This window comes from Heliangelus exortis, chromosome 21 (assembly GCF_036169615.1).
Source record: "Heliangelus exortis chromosome 21, bHelExo1.hap1, whole genome shotgun sequence".
Classification (NCBI taxonomy): domain Eukaryota; kingdom Metazoa; phylum Chordata; class Aves; order Apodiformes; family Trochilidae; genus Heliangelus; species Heliangelus exortis.
The window spans coordinates 402,136-427,168 of NC_092442.1; the positions used below are offsets into that span (position 1 = coordinate 402,136).

At 47.4% G+C, this 25,033-nt stretch overlaps 1 protein-coding gene across 1 annotated transcript in view; it reads right to left on the reverse strand.

Annotated features, from left to right (window-relative positions):
- CALN1 (calneuron 1) overlaps positions 1-14,924 on the reverse strand; it is a 154,539-nt gene extending 139,615 nt beyond the window's left edge. Inside the window, exon 1 of the mRNA XM_071765362.1 lies at positions 12,336-14,924. The gene's annotated coding sequence lies outside the window, so the exon portion shown is untranslated. The remainder of the gene's footprint in view (positions 1-12,335) is intronic.
- Between the last annotated feature and the right edge of the window lie 10,109 nt (positions 14,925-25,033).

The window sequence follows — 25,033 nt, forward strand, 5'->3', positions numbered from 1 at the left end:
TGCCCCAGGAGCTGGGGGGATGGGGACACAGACAGGACCAAGGCTGCACCCTGAAGCTGTGTGGGGTTTGTGGCCAGGTCAGGCATCTCCAGCAGGCTTTGCTGGCTTGGTTGCTCCCAGCCCAAAAATGTGGTGTTCTCAGGTCTCCATCCCCTGGGGAACTTCTCATGCAAACAAAAATGCTCTTTAAAAAGAAAAATTAAAAAAAAAAAGTAAACCATTCCTCTAATTCTGAATTCACCAAATTAAAAAAAAAATTGCTTCAGCTGATCCAAAATTATGCTTTCAGATCAAACCCAGAGGTACCATTTTGGCAGAGGAAAAGAGCTATTGGTTTCATCATAACATTTTCTTTTTCCCCTCCCTCCAGCTGCCTTTTTCATCCCCATCCAGCTGAAAGTTCACTCATTTTTACTTTCCTAAGCAACACTTCTTGTTATTATTTTCTTGTCCACCAAGCCATGCTGATCTGACCACATGAATCTGCAACAATCATTTATTTCTTAGTCCTTTCTCTGTACCTCAACTGATCCTGGAAGCTTTTCTGGGAGAATTTAATAAAAACTACTATTCCTCAGTAAATCCAGACATCTTGGGCTTCTTGGATAGGATCTTCCATTCCAGCTGTTTCTCTTTTCACCAAGGTATACTAATTTTCCACACCTGCAGGGCACCAATTCTGGGGACAATTGGATGCAACTCTGTTTTTATCACAACACGGAGCATTAAAAGGAGCATGATGAGTACTCAAAAGCTCTTGGAAATTTAGAAAGAGTCTAATTATGAGTCTTACCCAACACACTTTGCACAATATTCAGAGTCAACAGAAAAAGAATCTGGTAACATCAGAAAAATTATAAATTGAGGGTTTGGACTAAATGGCCTCCTGTTCTTATCATGCATTTGCCATGTAATGGAAGAAAAACAGGAAAGAGTCTTGCCAAGGCATGGGGAAGAAAAAAACACACAACAACAACAAAAATTCAAGGGATTTTGTTGGCAGAACTTGCAAATTATTACTGCTCCCTTTCACCCAACTTCTGTAACATAATTGCTGTGACTGCATCTAACTCAGCAGGGACCATTCTGCTGGGCAGGGGGGGTTCTCACCTTGTGTGGAGCAAGGGGCTCCTGTGCTCAAAGACCCCCCCAGGAGTATGGGCAGCCAAAGAGCAACACAGTTTGGGTCAAACCCTGGCAGGGCTGGAGCTGAACCAAGAGTCAGCAGGTTTATGACAGCAGGGCCAGGCTGGAAAGCCAATGAAACAAATGGAGAACAGCAAACAATTATTTTAAACTCAAAGCTGCAGCCATTGTCAACCAAAGGCTGCACAAATCATGACCTCAACTCATCAGGTGTGTCCAGGCTTATCCAGGTGATGCTCAGGAGTTATTTCAGCTCACAGATGTGCTCATCTACCCAGCTAATGTGAATCCCATTTTCACATCCTACTCCATAGCATTAGGTCCCAGTTACACAGGCTATGAAACCAACCTCAACTCCAGACCCCATCACAACTTCTGCTGGAACCTGCTCAGTCAGAAAGACTCAGAACTGCAATGTCTGATCAGGAACAGGTTTGGGCAGGCAGTGGCAGAGGTTCTGCTCCATGGTGGGAAAAAAGAGAATCAGGAGTTAAGGGTGGTCATAGTGCAGGCAGTGCCCTGAATCACACAATAGTTGGGGTTGGAAGCCCCCCAAGTAACCCAACCCCCTGCAGTGAGCAGAAACATCTTCTGCCAACAAAATCCCTTGAATTTTTGTTGTTGTTGTGTGTTTTTTTCTTCCCCACAGCCCCATCCAGCCTGGTCTGGGATGTGTCCTGGAATGTTTCCAGGGATAGAGCACCCCCCACCTCTCTGGATAGCCTGGGCCAGGGTCTCACCACCCTCCCTGTAAAGATTTCTTCTCAATATCCAGTCTATATATCCCAACTCTGTTTAACACCATCACCCCTTGTCTCACCACTACAGGCCCTGCTAAAAAGTTTGTCTCTCACCAGGAGGGGTTCTACAGGATCTGAACCTGGTGAGAAGAGCCAAGTGCTGGTACCAGAACAAAGCAGCAGTGCCAGAATATGTGAGAAATTAGGTCCAAAGTCTACCTGAGAAGTAAAATCAGGAGCAGAGGGGGCTTGAAACAAAGCTCCAGTAGAGATCCATCCAGGAGACAGGGGGAAAGAGCTACACACATTTCTGCTGCTGAAATCCTTCCAGAAGATAAAGAGGGTTTAAAGGCTCTGGGTTGCATTTCAATGGGCAGATGGTGCCTGCAGCCTTCAGGCTGGATCCCAGCACTCAGAACCAGGGTGGGACTGAGTGGGGTTCAGGTGTTAGATACCCAAACCCTCCTCACCTGTCCTGGTACCTATAAGAGGTTCCCCTGGCTGCTGCTCTAAGTAGGCAGAGAGCTGATGCCCAGCACAGCCCAAACAACCCATTCCCTTGAAATGGATTCACAGCACAGAGAAGTGTCTCGTCTCTTCTCGTCTCTCCTCTTCTCTCTTGTCAGACCCACGGGTGCAGCTTTGCCTTAGTGCAAGGAAGCAGCTGTGAGGATTTATAAAGCCACCAATTCACTTGCTCAGGCTCAGGTGCCTCTGATTTCAGGTACTCCCCTGGAAGGAATGGGTTTTCCTGACTTTGCCAGCAGCCCTCAAATTCTGCCAAACAATTTCTTCTCTACTTATGTTGGGTTTTTGGTTTTGGGGGTTTTTTTTGAGCCATTACTTATCAAAAGGTTCTTAATTTCTCCAGCTTCCATATGGTAAAGAAGCAATCCATAAAGCATGGGCTGTATATGACAGTCAAACATGCTTCCAAACATTCTTGGGTTTTTTGGTAAACAAAACATATTCTGTTTTTAAACCCTGAGGTCATGCAACATCACCATGCAAAAGTTTTCATTTGATCACACAGCTTATTGATTGAGCTCTTGTGTGTTCTCCTCCTCTCTCTCCTGTTCTACTTATTTACTTCAAAATAAAACCCAGTCATCTCTCACACACCACTGCCACTTTTGCCCAGATTTTTCTGCAAGATGTCAGTAAAACATATTTGAGGCTGAGCCCAAAAAGCATACTCATTTTCTTTCAAACATTTCCATTATTAATTAATTTAGGCCCTCCTGAATACTCCTGCCACCTTTAATATGGCCATTGCCACAGTCATGCAGTTGTGTCTTCCAAAGGAAATCGTTTTTATCTGTCTGTGGAAGCATTGGCATTAATAACATGACATTATTCATATATATATATATAACATATATGTATAACATATATATATAGCACACATATATATAACATCATTATATATATGTGTTATATATATATATATAAAACATGACATTATTCAACCTGGTGGATTCTAACTCCAAGTATTTTTATTGTTTTCTGGACATGTGGCTTAGACACACAGGAAAATATAATAGGGCTTGCTTTGGGTCAAATAGGCACAAAGGGCTCCAAGTCCCACCCCACAGCCCCATCTCCTGCTTCTCCCCACATCTCCAGATGCCATTGCTGCACTTGCAGAACTGGAACTCAGCTGCATTGGTTGGGGGTTGATCAGGGCCACCCAGAGCAGCCAGGAAAGCTGAGCAGAGCCTGAAGTATTTTTGCAGCTCCTGGAAGCTCAGGCATGGGGATTCCCATTTGGGTGGGGGGTAACAGAACCATCACATTGGGTTTGGTGGGAAGATGCTGAGTGGTGGGGCTCTGGGAAGCTGGGACAGATGCTGGGTAACACTACACCCAATGTATCCCACATAAGGCATGACCTCTAGGATAATGTTTGGACATAATAAATATCTGTTGGAGCTAAAATAATTGACTCTTGCTCTGCCCACAGACTATTCAAACAGCAAGCATTTCTCATATGATCTTAAAAACGTGTATTAAAAATAGTATTAAAAAGTGTATTGAAAATAGTAGGAAAGTGTATTAAAAATTAGTAAGTTGCTTGAGAAGACTTTTGTTTTTAAAAGGATGAGTTAAAAGACTAAAATAACTTTTTAAACTGTATAATAAACATGGAGTAAACATATGGTGCCAAACCAACCAGAGTTAGAAGGAACAAAGTTTGTGCTGCTACACAGCACAAAGTAGAGGATTAAAAGGCATCTCTTAAAAAAGCATGAGCCATGTTCAAGAGAGAAAAGAGATCCCTGAACCCAACAAATTGCATGGAGAAGGACGATATTGCAGGCCAAAAAGGGGTTTCAAGCAGAAACTTGCTCGCAGCATAAGAAATAAAAATAAAACCTCTTCAGAAACACCAGGGGAAGGGAGTTTGCCAGGGAGACAGTGTGGCTGATAAATGAAAATTATCCCCAGGAGAGACAGGACACAGCAGCAAGGTTAAGTGAGCTGTTTGCATTGTTCCTCATTATGAAGAAGATGGGAAAAGAAGGAAATAAGAAGAAACAATCTGTTTTCTGAAGGAAAGCAACTTCCCATTGCAGTCCCAGAGAGACCTGGGACAGCTAGCTGCCCATTTCTTCAGGAACCACCCAGGGACCAGAGGGGTGTGAGGAGTGAGACAACATTAATTAGTGAGACACAACAAAGCAGGAGAATCAAACACAGATTTGGTTGAAAAAAATTAAAAAAAAAAAAAAAAAAAAAAACAAACCCAAAACTCACTAAGTCTGAAGGATTAAAGCAGGAGCTGGATTTCAGTGCCAAGGGGTGTGAATAACACACGTGAGCAAACCAGTCCTTGGTGACCCAGCTGGGCAGCCCTGGACCAGCTGTGACCATCCAGGAATGAGCTGATGGGAAGAGGATGGGGAGATCTGTGAAAACATCCCCAGGGTGAGGAGAGCCACGGGGAAAAGTAACAGGAGAGATTTCTGGCAGAGACAGAACAAAGCTGAAGTGGTGCTGGTGTCTGAAGCCATCGTGCACCTTCATGATGAATAAATTTCTGCTCAGTGCTTTTGAGAAAGGAGAAGAACAGAAGGAGGGAGGGTGAGAAGAAGGAAGTGAGCTTGGACAGAGACAGGGAGCAGCTTCTGCACAAAAATAGACTGACACTTTAGGGCCTTCATCCTGGGGAAGAAGTGTCTGAAAGGGATGGAGAAGACATATTAAAGCAGGGCTTTATCATACCCTTAACAGCAGGGACAAAGTGAACAGAGAATAAATACTTGCTGCTCCTCACAGCACCAAAGCTAAGAGGTATGCAGTGAAATCAGCAAGAGAGGTTTTCCTGGAAAAAAAAAAAAAAAAAAAAAAAAAAAAAAAAAAAAAAAAAAAAAAAAAAGGAGCCAAAGGAATTGTTTTATTTTTGCAAATAGTCCACAATTATGTTGTGGAATTTTTTTCCTGAAACACATCAGGGTGCTCAAAAGCTGAAATAGGTTCAAGGAAGAAAAAAATAATGCAATGGAACAGAGACAACCACAGCCTTCACCTTAGGCTGTTCCTGTGAGTGACTGAGAGAAGCTGGGAAGTGGTCAGGGAAGGTCTGTGCTGCCCTTGCAGGGCTCAGGGCTATAGATGAGAGGAGAATTTGTCCTCATAAATGCTTTGTCAAGGCATGGAGCTCCCATAGCCTTGCCCTGAGTCTGTGCAGCACTTTTTCTTCTAACATAGAAGAAAATGTTTCCTCCTGTAGCTGCTGGACAGAGAGAGCTGAGAGACATTCCCCTAACAGACTGCAGTGATTTGCTGTGGATCACATTTTTGACAGAAAGTGTTCAACTAATGGTCAAGAAAAAGCCTGGTGAAGCATCAGCTGTGGCCTGTGCTTTGCCCAGAGCAGGTTCTTTTCATAATTCACACACTGAGACTCAGCTGATCTGATCCTTAGAAAGGCCCCGTGGTGAATCTGATGCAGGCACATTATCACAAAAAATAAATCTCTCTTTTTCAGGGCCTTTTCATGGGCTTGTCTTGAAGAATCTGCACAGCAGAGATGGCTCTCCTGCCTTTTCACCTACTTTAACAGCATTGTCCTTATTAATTCATATCCCCAGTACCACCAGGTGCCTCTGGAGAGCTGAGGGTCTGGAGGACCTGGAGAATGCCCCTGTTCCACCAGCCTCCCCACCAAGCCTTGGTTCCTCCCAACCTGCTGCATGGTTTCCTGCACTGGTTGTGGCTGCAGGAGGTGGTGTGGAGGGGAAGAGAGAAGCCACCCTGGCACACTGTTTCCTCCAGGTGCCAGAAGCTGTCTGGGTGTCCTGCACTCAGCCTCTGGTGATGTACACCCATGTGGTTTACAGCAGAGCATCCTGCTCTCCACCCCAGCTGGGAGGCAAATCTCAGGATCAGGAGAATATCAGCTTGTGCCCCCAGCTTTACATTTCCTTCACGGCTTCTTCTAACCCTCCCTGCCATTATTTTTATAAACAAACCCTATTTTCTTCAAGTTTTTTCTCTAGCAGCATGTGAGACCACACAAATGTGATGCCTACTGGGGACAGTCTGCATGACAAAGAAAAGGCCACAGGCAATGTTGTGTTTCTTTACCAAAAGCCCACTGCAAAGCTCTGCTCTCTGAAACATGGTTCGATTTCCACTCAATAATAAAATATTTCTAGAAGAACCCAGAGGAACCTTTCCAGCCTCCTCCTCTCCTGCCATTCCTGTACCTCCTGGCAGCAGCACCTGTGAATCTCCACACTATCTGCTTCCTTCTCCTAAAAAGCAAAATCTTTGATCAAAAGAAATCAAATCTGGATTTTGGAAATCTGCGTGTTCCTTGTGTCAGCCAGGCCAAGCCAGAGGTTTTCCTGCACTCAATGTCAATGTAAGAGAAGACTGAAGCCCATGGACCAAGGTCTGCAGCCTCAGGGTCCCAGCCATTCCTGGGGGGTCTTCTTCATGGATGTGGATGGATACAGTGGCTGCATCCTACCTGGGACACTCACATCTGGGACACTCCTGGTTGCCAAGGCCATGCAATTGGCCACACCAATGGTTTTGACAATTTGCAGCTGACCCCAAACCACCCTCAAGGAGTCTGGGAGATCTCTCTGTGGCCCAGAACAATCTGCAGGATTTTTAGCAGCTGACACGGGGCAAAAGTGGGGTCAGTGCTTCCAAGAGGGTCAGCAGGACCATTGAAGGTTTCTTGATGCCTCTGGCTGCTCTCAGCCTGCCTTGAGCTGTAATTGTCAGGGATGAAATGAGACCCAGGTGGGGCCCTTCTTCTCCTTTGTGCCACAAATGATGTAAGCCCGAATCACTTCATCATAAAACCTCTCATTGAAGTCACACAGGTCAACTAGGTTGTAAAGAGCAGTGACAGTATTTTCCACAGATCCATCTTCTTCTTGTACCCTGGAGAAAACTTGTCTCTCTCATAAATGATTATTTCAGGAGGGAATAAAATATTTATCACTCTTCCCCATGACAGCACTCTGTGAGATTTCATTTCTTCAAGAAGAAGCTCACAGGAAAAAATTGCAGTTTCAGTCCCTGGTCCGATCTGATGGACAAAAGGATCAATCTGATCTTTCAGCTTGCTTTTTGTGGGTGAGGGTTATCTAAAATGCCTGAATCTTCTTTTCCACTCTGTATGGTCAGCAGAAGCTCAGCAAGCAGATGGCACTGGGTCTGGGTCCCGTGGGGTGGGTGGGAGCACCAGCCCTGGGTGCTGTGCTGAGGGTGAAGCATCTTCCCCCAGCAGCACCAGGTCCTTCCCCAGCAGGTTTTCTCTGAGGCCAGTACTGGTCAGGATTAAACCCTCTGGTGCTATCAGCATCACAGATCTTGGATCTGCAGATTCTGTTCCAGCTGATGGGCTTTGCATGCGAGGTCACTGAAAGGAATTTATAAAAATAACCATTTTGCAGGGACTGCACGTGCAGTGCCAAGGGGCAATGCCACCCTAATAGAACCTTCTTGGAACCTTCTCAGGTTGCACATTACAGCCATTAACATGGTGAACACCTCCATGTTGTAAAAGCACTATCTCCACCACCAGCCCATTGGTCACAGCAGAAATCTTGCCCTTCCCAGGAGTTACCAACCAGCAACCAACCCTCCCTGTGCCAAGACATTCCTGCCTCCTCCTCCTGGGCGTGGCTGAAGATCTGGAGTGGTTCTGTGAATGCCAACCATGTCACACATCATTCTGGACACCAAAAGTCCCAGGGGCAGTCAGCCTCAGCACCTCCTCCATGAGAACCCCTGTCCCATAGCACAGCAGCTTTCTCACAATAAAACCTTTCCTCACCTCAAGTTACTCCTTTCCCAGCCCCACAGGCCTTTTTGCCACTATGCACTTATGAGGCAGCAAAAAGAAAAATACATTTGAAACAGATTTCTGTTCCATTTACTCATCTGCCAGACTGTTCCCATCTTTTCTCTTCCAGTAGAGCCTCCAAGAGAAACCTTTGCAAAATCACCCCGTGGCATCCCACCAGCTTCCAGTAAAGCATCTGCAGCTACCATGGGCTTGTTTCTCCACTGTTAAACTCTGCCTCAGGCTCCCAATGTGCCTGGGTAGTTCTCAAACTGGAGCCAATGCTTTGGCAAGAGCCAGAAGTAACTCAGAGTAATTCAGCTCCTGAGCAGCCCAGGATGCAGCACAAAAGGATTTACAGGGTGAAACCTGCATCAAACTGTGCAGGTAACGTCTATGCATGGCTTTCTCAAAAACCTGCTTTCAAGTATTCCCAGGGCTCCTGATAAAGTTTGGCTTAACTTCAAATAAAGTTCAGCCTCGAGCAGACAATTGATTTTTGGCAGCCTCTGGGTGGTCATGGAAAACAAGGTTTACATTGTCTGCAGCCCCTTCCCTCCCCCCATTAAGATGTAGGGTTTAAATAATACACTGAAAGTAGCTGATGTTGAAAGGGGAAAAAGGTATCCTGAAGGAAGAGGCAAGGAAGAAAAAAAGAGAGATTAAAAAAATCAAAGAAGAAAATTCCACAGCAGATAGTGGATTAGCCTGCTCTGAAAAGCTACCTAAATCTTGCTAAAGCATCCTGGTGATCAGCAAAAATGATCAGAGGACCAGAAGGCTCCACATCTGGATCCTGCCAAGTCCTCTGGTCACAGCTGCTCTCATCCTTCCTGACTGACATCCCACCCTGCAGTTTAAATCTCAAATATTTTGCTTAATAACTCTGCAACTTAATTCATATGATATATTTGCACAGTTAAAGACCTCTGTAGAATTTAATGACTGTTTTTAATTTATCATACACATTCAAGCTGTAAGACCCTGCCAGAGATCTACAACAGGGTTTACATCTGTCCCCTGCTCTAAATAGAAGAATATATTGGACTCTAGCAGCTAGAAAGAGCAAATGTAGGTTTGATCTCAGTCAGATCCATTTTGGTCCCTTCCTGCTCTAGATACTGTGTTATTTTTCTTTTGTTTAAAGGTGGCTGGTGAAGAAAAAACAAAAATAAGAGCTCTGCCTCCTGTGTTTGTGTGCTTTCCAGTGTACAGAGTAAAGGAAGCAGGAAAGGTCATTACCTACAATAAAAAGAGAATTATTTTTCTGCTTGTTCTTCAGAAATTTAGGCCTTGTTTGCTCTAGGAAAATCCCCAGTGGCTGGAGACTGACAAGGAGGGTGAGGAGGAGCAAATTGCCTTTTGGGCTTTTTATGAAGCTCTTATCTTTGTGTGCAGGTGGGGACTGGTCCCACTTGGAGTTAGGAAGTAGCCTGGGGGGAAGGGAAGAACTGGGGGCTCACAGGAAACTCCTATGGATAACTTTTGCAGGATGTTGGCTGTCAAATTTGCCAAAATTCTGTTTGTTGAAGGTTCAAATTCAACCTTTCTACCCAAAACAACCCCAGTGACCAGCCCAGTCCTCCAGCCCGTCTGCTCAGATGGAGAGAGACAAGGTTGATACTACTTATCATTCATAAGTGAAGGAAAAAAAAAAAGAAAAGAAAAAAAAAAAAGAGGTCTTTTCACCACCACAAAGCCACAAAGAGCAGTCCAAACTCAATTTTCTCAGTTCAGGGAAGAAGAGCCTATGCAGGTCAACTTTAAATTGAGTAATGCCAGGTGAGCAATTCTCTGCCCATCTCTAATTCCTTTTGTCATGGTTCAAGATCATTATTGAAACACAGAACACAGCCTTAATTACGGAGGGCAAAGCACTGGATTACACTATGCTGATTGCAAAAATGCCTTCCCCTCCCTCCCTTCCCCCTTTTTTATCTCAGTGTCGGGAGAATTAAAATGGAAAAGCCAAACCTGGCCACCCACCTCTCCCCTACCTCAGGCTGCTGCTCCCCTCAGATCTCGGGTGTCCACGGGAGAGAAATCCAGGCTCAGGCATCCGAGGTGGCTCAGGGGTGAGGTTGCAGCTGCCATTTACACTCACTCCATCCTCCTGGGCTGTTCAGCTCCCCCACGCTGCCCTGGGGTTTTGGTCCTCACCCTAGCCAGGCTCTGCTGGCTGCCTGGGCTGCTCACTCCATCATGCTGGAGATGCAAAGGGCTGGGCCCGGGAAATATCCATCCGTGCCAGGACCTGTTCCCTGCTAGTCAGCAAAACTTTTCAGCCCTTCATTTCATTCTATTATTACTGCTGATGGCACTATAAATAATTACTCCCCACCCTCCGTATGCTTGAGGGACTTGAGTCACTTTGCTGAACCAAGATGTACATTTTGTTCATCCTTGCTCTCCCCAGAATTTCTCAGTGGTTTTCAGATCCTGCTCTGGCTTTTCCAGCTCTTCAGGGTGGAGGAAGCAGCTTTTGGGGGCTTCACCCAAGAAGAGTTTGCCTGCAGCCCTGCTGGGACCACAGGAACAGGTATTTTTACTTTCAGACACTTTCAGGTTTCCTTGCCAGGTCATTTGCTCTCCTGCTGCAAGCTGGAAACAAGGGAGCTTTTATCCTGTGTCCCAGCCACAAGGGCCAAGCTCCTTCCTAATGTCACCGAAAGTCACAAATGGTTAAACTGTTACTGAAAAGAAGAGAGAGGAGTCACTGATGGGAGAAACACCCACCAGGAAACTGAGGAGTGCAAATTCCCAGGGCACCCCCCATTTCCCCCGCAGTCCCTCAGAGGTAACACTGCAGGTTTCCCTCTGCCCTGGCATCTTTGCTTTGCCTCCTTCTCTGTAAATTCAATTCCTTCAGCTGCTCAAGTGGAAGCATCACTGCCACCTCCAAGAGCCGTGCCTGTGGCCTGGTACCCAGCTCCACTTCCCTTCCTCACTTCCCAGTTCCCTGTCCCATGGCTGCCTCTGTCATTGCCCATGACAGAAAAGCTCATATCCTTCAACCCCTTTTTTTTGTCTTTTTTTTCTTGCATCTCAACACACTGCACACAAACAGCTTGCTTCCTGATTTACTGAGGCTGGTGGCCACCGTTGAGCACTTTTCAAGGAGATTAGTGGCTGCTTTTCCAACCCTATTTCCAAGGCTCCAGAAGGTTTGCTATTTGTCAGAAGTCTTCTCAACCTCGAGAAAGCACCAGGATAAATGTTTGCCTGGCAGAGCCTCTATTCCCTCTGGGGATCCGTGGAGGAGGGAGGCTCCTCAGGACCCATGCTCACCTGGGACCAGAGAAAAATGGGATCTCATTAAGGTTGAGATATCTTAATGATGATGCCGTAAGAGTGACAATACATAATTTTAAAAAATAGCTGTGTTGGGTGGAAATACAAATGAAGAGATCACTCAGTTAGGAGCAGAGGGGGAGAGGAAAATCAATCGGCGAATGGGGTAGTTAGCAGTTAAATCTTCTCTGAACACAATGATCCCACTGAAGGGCAATTTATAAGCCCAGCTCTGGGTTACACCACTGAAGAGCTGAGGCTCAGGCGTGAACACGACGCTGTCTTTCCTAATAACCCCAGGATTCGGTCCGTGAGGCTCTTAAGGAATGCTCTGCAATGCGCATGAAAGGATACAGCAAAACTCTCTTAACCTGGTGCACTTACAAGGGGGAGAAAGAGGGGAGAGCAGCCATGAGCAGAGATGCTGGGGGCAAACTGGCAGCAAGAGCGTGACAGGGACCAACTTCTCCCTTGATTTATGAACCCAGCATCCCAACTTATCTTCTGCTGAACGGCAGCTCTCTGATTTAAGAAGTAAGGAAAAAAAAACCCAAACAAACCACAATAAACCCACCAACTCTAGATCACACACTTAGTTATTCAAAGGGGAGGGAGAGGGGAGAGCAGTGGTGGGATGGGGAGCCCTGGGCGTGCAGCAGGAGATGCCTCCTGCCACCATCCCCGTGCGAGGCGAGGAGCCAGAAGCAACGCGTTAGACTTTCTCTCTGGCAAATGAAAAACATGCAAAAGAAAAAAAAAGGGGGGGGGGGGAAGTGGTGGAAATGCTGCCAGCTGCCAGCAAGAGAGGGGGAGAAGCCATGCAAGCAGCCCCATCCCTCAGTGCCTACCTCCTGCTGCAGGTCCCAGGTGAGCACCTGCCCCCAGCCATCCCGCGGTGCCGGAGAGCCCCGAGATGTCCTGAAGAAGTGCGAGTGCCTGCCGGGACTTGGGAAGACAGAATATGGTACAAGCTTTAATTAAAAGAGTCTGAAGGCTCTCTCCTGCTCGCTCGCCCGTTTTTTTGCAGTACTGGATTGGATTTAAAGGGCTAGAACCCCCATTTGGTATTGCTGCTCCCCCAAGAGCAATGTTCTCCTGCCCCAGCCTGCCAGCTCCAGCAATGTCTCACTGCCTGTCAGGGGCATTCTGAGAGATGAGCAAGTCCAGAGTAAGCAGCAACAGTAGTTTTGTAAATCAGTGCTCTAGGGAGCTGGCAGAGCGGGTGGAGAGTGGGGATACTCCTGGCAGTCGGGTGGGCGAGGGCAGCCCGAGAGCTCCTGCAGATGCAAAGAAAGTTTGTGCTCTATCAAGGCTCCGGTGAGGTGAGAGGAGGAAGGTTGTGTCCCCTCTGTCCTGGTGCTGCCACTGCTCCCCAGGTGCATTGCCCTGGGGGAGGTTTTGGATGGAGGGGCTGTGGGAAAGGCTGCGTCAGCCCCGCTGAGCTCTGCAGGACTGGGTGCTCCGTTCCCTCCTGCCCGCAGCCAGTGAGCAGGGCACGGTGGCCATTTGGATTTGGTGGCCACTTGCTGCTGCTAAGGCAGGGAGGAGAGGACCTGGCACTGGTGAACGTCTGGTGATCCCTCCTTGGGTTTCAGGTTCCTCCAGTTGTTGTCCAGACCTCCATCAAAACACCCACCTGCTCCCAGAGCACCCTGATCCGCTCAGCATGGCAGCGATGGCCAAAACACGGGGTCAAACCCCCCCGGATCCCTCTCCCATTCCTTTCCTGACAAAGAGCCGCTGCAGGATGAGTTGCGGGGTTTTCACCGAGCACCACTTGCTCTCGATTTTGAGCTATAAGGAGGAAAAAACCAAGAGGAACAACCAGGAAAGAACAAACCTCATCTCCTCCTCCTCCTTTTCTCTGGTTTGGCCCCAAAACACACCTGGCTCTTGCCAAGGCCATCTTCAGAGCATGACGGCCATGAGCCACGGGGCCGGCCGTGTCCAATCAATCCATTCCTCACACTCAGGGCTGACCCCCATGTTCTGGCTTCCTCTTCTCTTATTAATTACACGAGGTGGTGGATGCCAAAAGGAAAAGCTGGTTTTAATTCCCTGCTGCAACGCAGTTCCAAGCTGCTGAGATAATTAGCAGGTTTTTAATGAATGAGAAGACTACCAACATGGAAGGATGTAGGATGAGGAGGGAGGGGAGCGCCGGTTGGGCCCGGTGAAGGAAACCACATTTGAGTTGGAGACTCTCTTGTCCAAGCCAATGCTTTGAGCCCCCCTCAGCATCCAGCAAGATGCTACCAGGTGCAGGGCTGCCTCTTGGCTCCATGGAGCAGCAAGTTGAGGTGCTGGCGTGGCCAGGGGCCATGCTGAGGAGCAAACCAGCTCTGTTTCCTTGCTGTAGCTTTTTGACCTTCATCTGGCTGTGAGGAGCAGAGGGAAACTGGTTCTGGAGTCTGCTTTTTTTTTTTTTTTTTTTTGCAAATCTCAGGCAATTTCAGTTGTGAGGTGGGTCTCTTGGGTTCATTGGTGCATCACCACCACTCCAAAAAGGTTTCTGCTGATGCCTTTCAGCCCAAAACACAACTCTCCCCATCACTGGTAATCAATATGAACACCTCTGCATCTTCCTTCTAAATCAATCTGTAACAGGCATAGGTACAATTTCCTAGGCTAAGGCTGAGGTTAGCCATCAGCTGCAGATTACCAGGTGAGACGTTCCTTGGCAGAGGCCAGTGGGAAAATGCTTTTCTAAATAATGAGGCACACCAGGGAGAGGTGAAATGCCAACAAAAAACTGTGTCCCCCAGAGACCCCAGACCCAGCCTGAGCTGGTGCCTTCTTGCGTGCGTCTCAAAGACACGGGGCTGTTGTTCCCTTAATTATTAATCCTTGCATTGACGTAGTCAGATGCACATGGGCTTCTAAAGGATGTTCTGATGTCAAAAAGAAATGAAGAATCTGTTTCCTTCTCTCCCTTAAAACTTGTCTCAGTCGCATGACCAATTTTATTGCTGTTCCGCTCTAATTTTAAATATAACGAGAAACATTAAGGCTTTCAATTAAAAGATCCCTTCCTTGAGATACTGGAAAGTAGCCTGAAGTGGAGACCATGTGTGATATTTTTCATCGGGATGGATTGTGCTATATCTGATTTCCCAATCAGAAGCCCTGACTGTCGGGCATGGGTTCCCATGCTGGCTGGCTGAGCGAAGCTGCTCAGCTTTTGGAAGATTCACAGCCTTGTTTGCATTTTTAGCTGCAGACTCGTGATTCTGAAACAAACCTTGCATTTATTCCATCCATTTTGGTCAGCCTGGAGCTGTGTCAGCAATGAGGGAAAAATAAAGCCCAGGATGATGACACCTTTGATTCGGGAATTTTTTGGTTTGTGATGGTGGGATATTCATCTCTTACTTTTTCTTTATAATGGCTGAGCCAGAACCATGACACAGGAGGTGTCCTCATGCACTGAGCCCAAACCTCTTCAGTTGCCACAATTCCAGTGTTGGGTTCATCAGGTTCATCACTTCAGGTTCCATTAAGCATGAAGTTTAATTCACTGAAGGCTTTGTCATGTCTCCTTTTCTCCAACCACCTTACACTTGACCTCATTTGGTCTTGTCTCTGCAGGGCAACAAGACTCCCAGAAAGCTTTCAGCAAGAAAGATATTTAATCTCAGGCAGAAATCAGTGTTTGCAAAGATTTTCATGACCAAGATGCCAACAGCACCAGACAGAGCCGAGCTGGTGAGGTTGGGTGCTGCTGGGTTGGCATCCGAGCAGCTGGCAGCTCCTTTTACTTCTGGTGTGTTGTTCCTTTCCTGATGGAAGCTGCATCCCTTTGATATTATGATTATCTACCATGATGCTGGAGCCCAACTTCTTGGGGTGCTGGGGAAAACTGTGGAGTTCTGAGGAAAAAATTAAAAGATAGACCTGGGTATTACAGCAATGGGGGAAAAGCACCAAAGCAAAGGAATTTCAGGGGAGAGGAGCAGCTGGATTGGGTTACAGAATCATAAAATCATATAATGTTTGGGGTTGGAAGGGATCTTAAAGACCATCTAATCCCACCTCCCTGCCATGGTCAGGGACCCCTCCCACAGCCCAGGGTGCTCCAAGCCCCATCCAACCTTCAACACTGCCAGGGATGGGGCAGCCACAGCTTCTCTCAGAAATCTGGGACAGGGACTCAGCCTCAGACCGAAGAATTTCTTCCTAATCTCTTATCTCAATCTCCTCTCTTTCATCTTGAAACTGTTCCCCCCTCATCCCATCACCTCTGACCCTTGTCCAAAGTCCCTTCCCAGATTTCCTGGGGGCCCTTCATGTACCTGAGACCGTGGGTTGATTTACCTTGTCCACTTCACTTTGCCCACTTCACCTCTCTGGTTTACACCAGCTCACCCATCCCTCCCCAGGTCCACAGGTCCATCAGGGTGGGGAGGGCACATGGCAGGGAGGTCACCTGCAAGCCAAGCATGAGCGTGGCAGAAGACTCATCAGCCAGAGGCAGAGCTGGGCAGGAACTTGTCTAAAAAATAGATCCTGTTGCTGCTGAATTCCTTCTTTGACCCAAATGGGGAGGCTGCCTGGAAAGCCAGGGATCTAAAACTCCCCTGGAGCAACTTGAAGCTATTTCTTTTTGTTCTGTCACTTTTTAATTGCATGAAGAGAACAACCCCCCCACCTCACTCCAACCTCCTTATATCTTCCTTGTTATGTACAACCTCCTTACACCCTCCTTATTAATTAATTTATAGTCCAAGGAGGAGTCCATATGATAACCCCTTTTCCTGCTGGCATGGAAGACAGATATCTGCTCTCAGCAGACAAGGAACTCTCAAAGTGTAATCTTGTGTCAAGACAGGAATGCTATTGCCATCTGCATTTGCAATTAATCACACAAATTACAGCCCTTTAACAAGGATAAAAAGCAAAGAAAATAAAACATTCAGGAAACCTGTGAGCAGAGTTTCACTCTCCTGAATTCAAACCCAAAGCTTTGAAAACCGTGTTTGCTTTCACCAAGTGTCACAGGGGATTACTTAGAACTTCAAAAGGAATTTGGAAACAAACAAACAGAAAAACTAGTTAACTATGGAGGAGCTGATGCTTAATACCCTTTTGCATATCTGCCCCCAGTCTCTCCTTTCTCTGGCTTTCCAAATCCCTCCTGGACCTCAATATCCACACTTAGGCCTTGGAGAAAGTTCTCATCCATCTCTCAGAGTAAAGGGGAACTTTATGGATGGGTTCTGTGATGCTGAAAGTCTTTTCTAAGCAAACAATTCTAGTCTATGATTAAATAATTTAATCTCAAATTAGTCTTTATACCCAGATTTTCAAATGAAATTTGATTCATGCCACATGGATGTGCACATGTCCAGCAGTCCCAAGGGCTTCTCCATCCCTGGAAGCAACAGGGACACATCCTGCTGAGGAAAGGCTTCAGCAGACCCTGAGAGATGCCAGGCTGTCCCACAAGAGGAAACCATTCAAAAGCTGCAAATCGGTTCAGAAACCTCACCTGGGATGGCAAAATCAGTGAGAGATTCAGCTCTACCAGGTCTATTGCAAAGGGCCAGGGTGAAGACATCTGAAATAACAGTATCTGCCTTTTGGATGATGGCTGTGCAGAATTGGACACTAAAAAAGGAGATTTTTGTTGTTTCCATGGTTAGTGGGTGATATTTTGTGCAAGACACACTGCCAGCAAGGGCGTAGCAGAACCCAGGGAAGGATTGCAAGTGGGGAAATGATGGGAATTCCAACTTTCACAGGCAAAGAGGTAGAAAGAAACACATGAAGGAGACCTAAATCATCCTGCTTCAGGAGAGGAATCAGTCACTGACACTGGAGACAGAAGAAACCTTAAGGATAGGCTGATTTAGGTTTTCAGAATGCAAAAGAAAAATGAGGAATCTTACTGACAGCTTGAATAACTGCTTCTCATTTTGTGGCTGTCCACTAACCCTGTCCATCCTTTGTCACTAGCAGAACTTCCACAGGTATTGGCCAACTGAAACTCAGTTTCATAGTGAGGAGAGGTCTGAGAGATGTTCTCTTCCAGCAGGTTTCAAGACAACAAGCTGGGTAAGAGACAAAGCCCAAAACACTGTCCAGAAGAGGAAAGGGCATTTAACTCTGCCACATTCTGACTGTGCATGACAACACATCAACCACCCAGCCCATCAGCAAACACGTAGCTCCTTCAAAAGGAACTTGGAAATTCCCATCACATATGGTGCCACCTGCCCTGCCAAACTGGTGGGGGATAAGGGAAGGAGCTGGGAGTATTTGACCAAAAATTTCAAAGTCATAAATCCATAGAAAAGCCAATCCTGTTAATTCTGCTCTTCACAGAGTTATTTAACTGGCTTTTCCCTCCTTCAACTGAGTTAGAGGCTCAGTTGGAAAATTTCACATTTTCTTGATTTAGGAAAACATTCAAAACTAAAACCCATCATGGTCTGGTCCATGCAATCTGTTCTGCTCCTGAGCATCAACTCTCTGCACAGCACCTGCAGGACCCAATGAATTTGCAGGGCTCATCCATCAAATAAATGCGACCTGCCAACCTGCACCATGGTGGAAATGTGCTCACCATCCCAGGCTTTGCCTACAGGAGGGGAAAGCCAAAGGGAAACTCCATAAAGAACCCACAATGTCTTACCCCCAGTGAATATTTCACCCCATTAATGTGATTTTGGTCATTCAGGAGGACATGGAGCAGCTCACACCCACATGCACAACAGATTCTGGGTTTGTTACAAGACCCCAACATCCACGTCCCCCCTTATGTGGTGTTACCATGTGTTGCTTCACCAGCTCTCCATCCAGCATGGCCAGACCCAGCTCCAGGAACCCTCTCCCCGAGTCCTGCTGGATCAACCTCCTCACCAGCTCCTGCTGGAGAGCCCCAGCCTGGGCATGGGAAATATGAGCCTTCAGTTTTATGGCCAGGAAGCTCAGCTCTTGGGAGCCAGGCTGCTTCCGTGTTCATCCTATGAAAGGCCAAGGTTGTGGGTTCCATAATTTAGTGGCAGGTCCCTGCTTTGCAGCCCACTGAAAAAGCCAAGAAAAGGGGCTGGGAAAGGAGAGATGAGATGAGATGAGATGAGATGATGAGATGAGATGAGATGAGATGAGATGAGATGAGATGAGATGAGATGAGATGAGATGAGATGAGATGAGAGATGAGAGATGAGAGATGAGGTATGAGGTATGAGAGATGAGGTATGAGAGATGAGGTATGAGACATGAGATATGAGATATGAGGTATGAGATATGAGATATGAGATATGAGATATGAGGTATGAGGTATGAGGTATGAGGTATGAGGTATGAGGTATGAGGTATGAGATATGAGGTATGAGATATGAGATAGAGATGAGATGATGAGATGAGATGATGAGATGAGATGAGATGAGATGAGATGAGATGAGATGAGATGAGCAGCAAACAGGGCTCAGATGTCTGTACATGGCAGCAGCACCTGCTCAGGAACTGGGGTCCCTCACCAGCATGGGGACCCAGACTCAGCATCCTACCCTGGATACATGAAAATATTCCTTGAGAGGATGACAAAGTTTGACTCTCCAGTCCCCAGGAGCAGACAAACCCATGCTGACACCCAGGGGGGGGTCTCTCAAGCCCTTCCCAGCCTCTCTGTGCTTGCTCCCCACCCTGACTTTAGGGAGGTGCTGGCTGCTGTGCCAGGGGATGCTGAGCCCACTCAGTGTTTCAAGAGCCCAAGCTCACTGGTGCCATCTCAGTGGGGTTTTGCTGAACCTCTGCACTGCTCTCCTGCCTTGGAGGGCTCAGGGAAAGAGTTAGTAAGCAATTTTTGAAGTGTGGCTGTTATTACCTAAGATGCTAAGCATGATTGAATGCTACCAAAGCGTGTAACCTGCACCCAGCTGCACACTCCCTGAGGGGTGCTGGCTCTGTGCATTGAGCTGCCACAGGAGAGCCCACAGGAGAGGGAGGAGGAAAGGTTTTAATCTGGGCTTCAATATTTACATCACACAGGGAGATGAAATTTAAAAAAAAAAAAAGCAAAAAAAAACCACAAAACAAAAAACCATCACCAGTGAATTATCCTGCAGGTGATGCCAAGCACTGTATTTGCTGCTGGGAGAAGCCCCTTCCCCCACCCTGCCCCCACAGATGCAGTGGGACTCAGGGGGAGGTCCCTGCTCCCTGGATGCTGGCAGGATGCTGGCGGCTCCTTACCTTGGCTTGCTGTCTCCATGGCAATGGCTCTGCGTCATCCTTCTAGCGCAGCAACCTCAACCTATGCAAAATCTGCCCTCATTTTGGGATCCCAGGGTGGAAACGAGTGCAGCAAGCTCTTCTCACCATCACATGCTGAGAGGAAGGTGCTGTCCTCCCCAGAGAGGCCATCACATTGGGTGCACAGTGCTGAGCTCCTGTCCCCACTCAGAATTTGTGCACAGGAGGAATGGACAAACCCCACTGCTCAAAGGGGATCCGTGGTGGCCAGAGCAGGGGCTGCAAAGTCACCTCTGGCATCACTGGAGGGAGTCCAGAGGAGGCCACAAAGATGATTTGAGGACTGGGGTGGCCATGGTGTGGAGCCAGGGGGAGAGAGTTGGGGGTGTTCAGGCTGGAGAAGAGAAGGCTGCAATGGGGAGACCTTAGAGCACCCTCCAGTGCCTGAAGGGGCTCCAGGAAAGCTGGGGAGGGACTGGGGACAAGGGCCTGGATGGATGGGATGAGGGGGAAGGGCTTTAAATTGGAAAACAGGAGACTGAGATGAGATCAGAGGAAGAAATTGTTTGGTGTGAGGGTGCTGAGCCCCTGTCCCAGGTTTCCCAGAGAAGCTGTGGCTGCCCCATCCCTGGCAGTGTTGAAGGCTGGATGTGGCTTGGAGCACCCTGGGCTGTGGGAGGGGTCCCTGACCATGGCAGGGTTTTAGGAATGGAAAATCTTTGAGGTCCCTTCCAACCCAGTCTGGGAAGGGTTTATCACCCTGCAAGAACAGCTCCTGCCTCCCCCTGCCAACAAGATCCAAGCTGCAGTTCCAGGCTCAGCTCACCAAACCCCCCGGTGTCTGATGGTGTTTCCAAAAAGACCCCCAAATACAGAAGCAAAACACCCAGGCCTTGCCTGAATGGCACCCAAGGAAATGATGGATGATAAATGAGAAAGTGTGGAGCAGCAACAGGGATGTGCCAGCTGTGTTCATCTTCCTTGATTCGTGTGGCAATGCAGTCCCCAGAGGAGTGGGACATGTCCTGAGCATCTGCTCAGGGAAAAACAAACAACCAAACAAAAAAATAGCTAAAACCACAAGGCTGAGAGGAGCAGCTTATTATGGGTCTTGGAGAGGAAAGGAGAGAGAGAAAAACCATATTGAGTTCATTCAAAGTGGTCCCATTGGTGACACTATGGGTGTCCCAGGCCCCATCCCTCCCAGGGCTGCTGCCCTCTACCTGGAGCCTTTCCTGCCCTCAGTCTGACCTGCCCTCAGTCACCAGTGATTTGGGGTTTTTTGAACACGTTTTAGATTAAAATTGAAGAGTAAGAGATTCTCCCTCCTAAACCCTTGTTTTGGTTTAATCCTGTATTTATCCTGCATGTGCATGAATCAAATAATTGAAGGACTAGGACATGGCAACAACTAATATCAGCATGCAGAGCTTCTCATTACCCTATGTGGGATTACATCAATTTAATTTGGCCCTGGAGAGCAAAGATTACCCCTTCATACAGCCCTCACCTCCTCCTCAGGCTCCTCAGAAGCCTCTCTGCTGGTTGCTTCTCATTGTCCATCCTTGTGCCAGAGGGGAAGCATCAGGGGAGCAGCCCATGGACACCCTCCCCTCCCCCCCAGCCCTTCTTTTGGGGTGAAGAAGGAAGCAAAGGGTGCTGGTGGGTCCTGAATGTGAGCAGATGGTGTGAGAGGATGGGAACACACTCAATTGACCCGGGGAGAAGAGGCAGGTGACACAGTGCCCCATTGCCACCCTTCCCTCAGCCACGGACCTTCTGGCCATCCTGCTGCTCCCTGGGGGTTCCTCAGGAATGGAGGGTGTAAGAGAGCCTGTTCTGCAAGAGAAAAACCTTGAAACACACATTGGCTCGTGGGTTTGGTAGAGGAGCTGCTCAGAAGAGACCATCCAAGCAGGGGCAGCCCTGGCTGATCAGCCAGGCTGGGCAGAGGAGCATGGCAAGGGACCCTCCCCATGAACCCCTCCAGCCTGCTCCCAGACTGCCACCAAGAAGAGAGATCTGCAGGAGGGATGCTGGAGGTGACAGGGGTGAGAGGGCACAGGGACAGAATGGTGGCAAGAAGACAGGAGGTGGGAGACCCATATTCCAGGTTCATTCCTGGATGCGTGTTCAACCCTGGCTGCTCCTTTCCACCTTTCTCCCCCAGCACAGGCTGAGCCAAAGTGCTTGAGCCAGGCTTGTCTGAACCTCTCCTGAAGGAGCTGGGGGAGGGAAGGGGCTTTTTTCCCAGCTCCATCAGCTCCATCAGCTCCATCAGCTCCTTCAGTTCCATCCCTCCCTTAGAGCAACAGAAGCAGCCTGGCCATGCACACTGCAGGGTGCTAAAAATGCAAACCCTGACCTGAGGGGTTTATCCAGATCAGAGAAATCCTCAAGTTCAAAGGAAAAGAGGCAACCTGGTCCTGACTGGGAGTTGTCCATGGCAGGGGGCTTGGAACTCATGGTCTTTCAGGTCCCTTCCAACCCAAACTATTCTGTGATAAAGCTGAGCACCCTCAGTCAAACCTCCCCCATGATGTCCCTCCATGGTTCCCTTCCTGTGGACAAACAGAGCAGAAGTGCCCTTCCCAAAAAGCTTTTGCTGCTGCAGGCAGCTGGCTCAGAGGGTGGGAGATGAGACACAAAGGTGCAGGGTGGGACAGGACCCCCCAGACCCCAGGGGATTTGGTTATCCCAGCCCAGCAGGCTGCAAGGGAGCAGGGACACAGCATCATTTGGGCTGGAAAAATCATCAAGTCCCACCAATAACATAACTCAGCCAAATTCAGTGCTAAACCTTCTCCCTGACATGATCCAAGCTGGTGAGGTACCTGCCACCCCACTGACACCGACCATGTCACCATCCCACCAGGAGCTGGGGCAAATGTCATGGGCTGGGGATGTGCCTTGTGCCCTCCCTGGGGGACAGAGCCACCCCGAGGCTGGACAAGACACACATCCCCAGGGGTGAGCACCAAGGCTGCCTACATCCCAAAAAACCTCAAATCCCAGAGGACCAGCAGTTGGGTTTGTCCCTGTTTCCCAGCACATCAAGCAGTGCCCTTTGGTGCACATTCCAGCCAGGGAGGCTCCAGGTCTGACAGTGTCCCGCTTCCAACATCCTTTCAAAGCCAGTTCAAACCTCCCTTCATATCTGTTAGAAAATACAAAAAGGGAAAAAAGAAAAAAAAAAGAAAAAAAAAAGAAAAAAAGAGAAAGAAAAAGGAAAAAAGAGAAAAAAGGAAAAAAAGAAAAAAGAAAGAAAGACAGAAAAAAAGGAAAAAAGAGAAAAAAGAAAAAAAAAAAAAAGAAAAAAAAAGAAAAAAGAGAAAGAAAAAGGAAAAAAGAGAAAAAAGTAAAAAAAGAAAAAAGAAAGAAAGAAAGACAGAAAAAAAGGAAAAAAGAGAAAAAAGAAAAAAAAAAAAAAAAGAAAAAAGAAACAAAGAAAAACAGAAAAAAAGAAAAAAAGAAAAAAAGAAAGGTTGCGTTTTGGGGGTTTTTTTCCCAAGAGTTCAATCCATTTAAGACAGGACCTTTTCCAAAATGATCAAAGCTATTCAGCATTTAAAAAAGTATCTATGTCATAATAGTTTTCATATGACTGATGGCATTACAGACACTGACAGAGCATTAGACATGACATCACACATTTCTATTATTCCAAAGCATAAAGTTAAGTTAAAATTAACTGTCCTACCTGCTCATTCAGCAATACCACAGGGTAAGGAATCCAGCTTCAGAAAAACTGCTCTTGGCTTCTGTCAAAGTTATGGGATTTTTTCAAATACATATAATTTCCTTTCCCATGATGTAAGGACCAGAGGGAGACAGGGTGTCAAAATCCAGCTCAGAATGACTGAGCATGGAGACAAGGAGGGCTCCTCAGATCCTTTGCCCCAGCACCCACAAACCTCCACCAGACCCACATCTGGATGAAAACCCTTCCCTGGAAAAGCCCGTGGGGAAAAAAAAAAAAAAAAAAAAAAAAAAAGCCAGCATTTCATGCCTGACTCTGGAAGTCTCTGGTTTTCTGGAGTTGGTGGGGAGAAGCTGCAGGGATGCTGGGGCTCGGCTGCCAGGTAGCGGTGAGGGTACCAAATGACCAAATGCAAAGAGCCAAGATGAGGATCACCATGTTATGGGATGGAGGTATGAAAGAGTGCCCAAGCTGCTGAGATCCCTGATGCACTTAATGCTGTGAGGAAAAAAATTAGCACCTAAAATGAGAAGGGGCCAGAAGATGCCAGGAGGATGAGAAAAGAAAACTTGCCCTGGTGGCTCAAGGTAAACAGAAATAAAGATGCAAGATGGGACCTTCAGTGATGTTCTCAAAAAGTGGTTTAGAAAGCCTAAATTCAATTTTATTTATTTTAAGGGGCTGCCAATGAGGTCTCAGCTACAGGTGAGCTAATTTGAAAGTTGTTTAAACACCTAAAAGAGAGTTCTGAGCTGGGGGGTTGTAAGTCAGAAGACCCTCAGTGTGACCATCAGCTTTAAAAGCCTCTGGTCATGCTCAGGCAGATCCATCCCATCTCTGCCTCAGGAGCCTCGGGTGCTTCAGAAATGGGATTTGGGACAGCCAGATAACTTTGTCCAAAATTCCATTTCTACAAGTGAATGTCACGGAGGGTTTGACTCTGGAGCATCCTTTGGCAACCATTCCATGTGGCCCCAAGCCATGAATGAAAGCCCAGCACAGTCTGGGCAGTGCCTGCACCTACAGCTTGTAAAGAGAGTCCAGGAACAACAAAGAGATCCACAAAGGCCTTAAAGGTAAGAGGCTGCAGACAGGGGTTCCTCTACCATGAAAAAGGAGGATAAAGGGATGGTAGGCAGGACCCAGGGGATGTCCATGTGGGGATGGTGTTTATCAGGGCCAGGGATGTGGACTACAGGGCAAAGCAAGATGGGAGGAGAGCAGCAGGTTAATAACAGCAGGGAGGATATTTAGTGAGCACAAAGGGGAGGGATGGCTGGAAACAGCCACTTCATTACCATGATTTGCAAAATGGGCACCCAGGGTGTGATCCAAACACAGCTCCTTGCTTCCCAGCCCCATCTGTTATTTCTCCATCCATAAATCAGTAAATCACAGGAGAAGCTGTCCAACAACAGCCTGACTCCCAGCAAGGAGGTACAGAGAAACCCCTCTGGTGCCTGTTCTGTTTTTTTCCTCATTACTGTCCCTGCTGCCCAGGGAGATTATTCTGATCCATTTGACCTCCTCTGAGTCATCCAGCCCAGTAAGCTCAAGCTCTACATTTCACTAAAAATTTGCATTTCCTTTCATCCAGACATTTTCCCTCCAAAGGATCCACGAGCCCATCAGCTAGCAAAGGCACAGGGC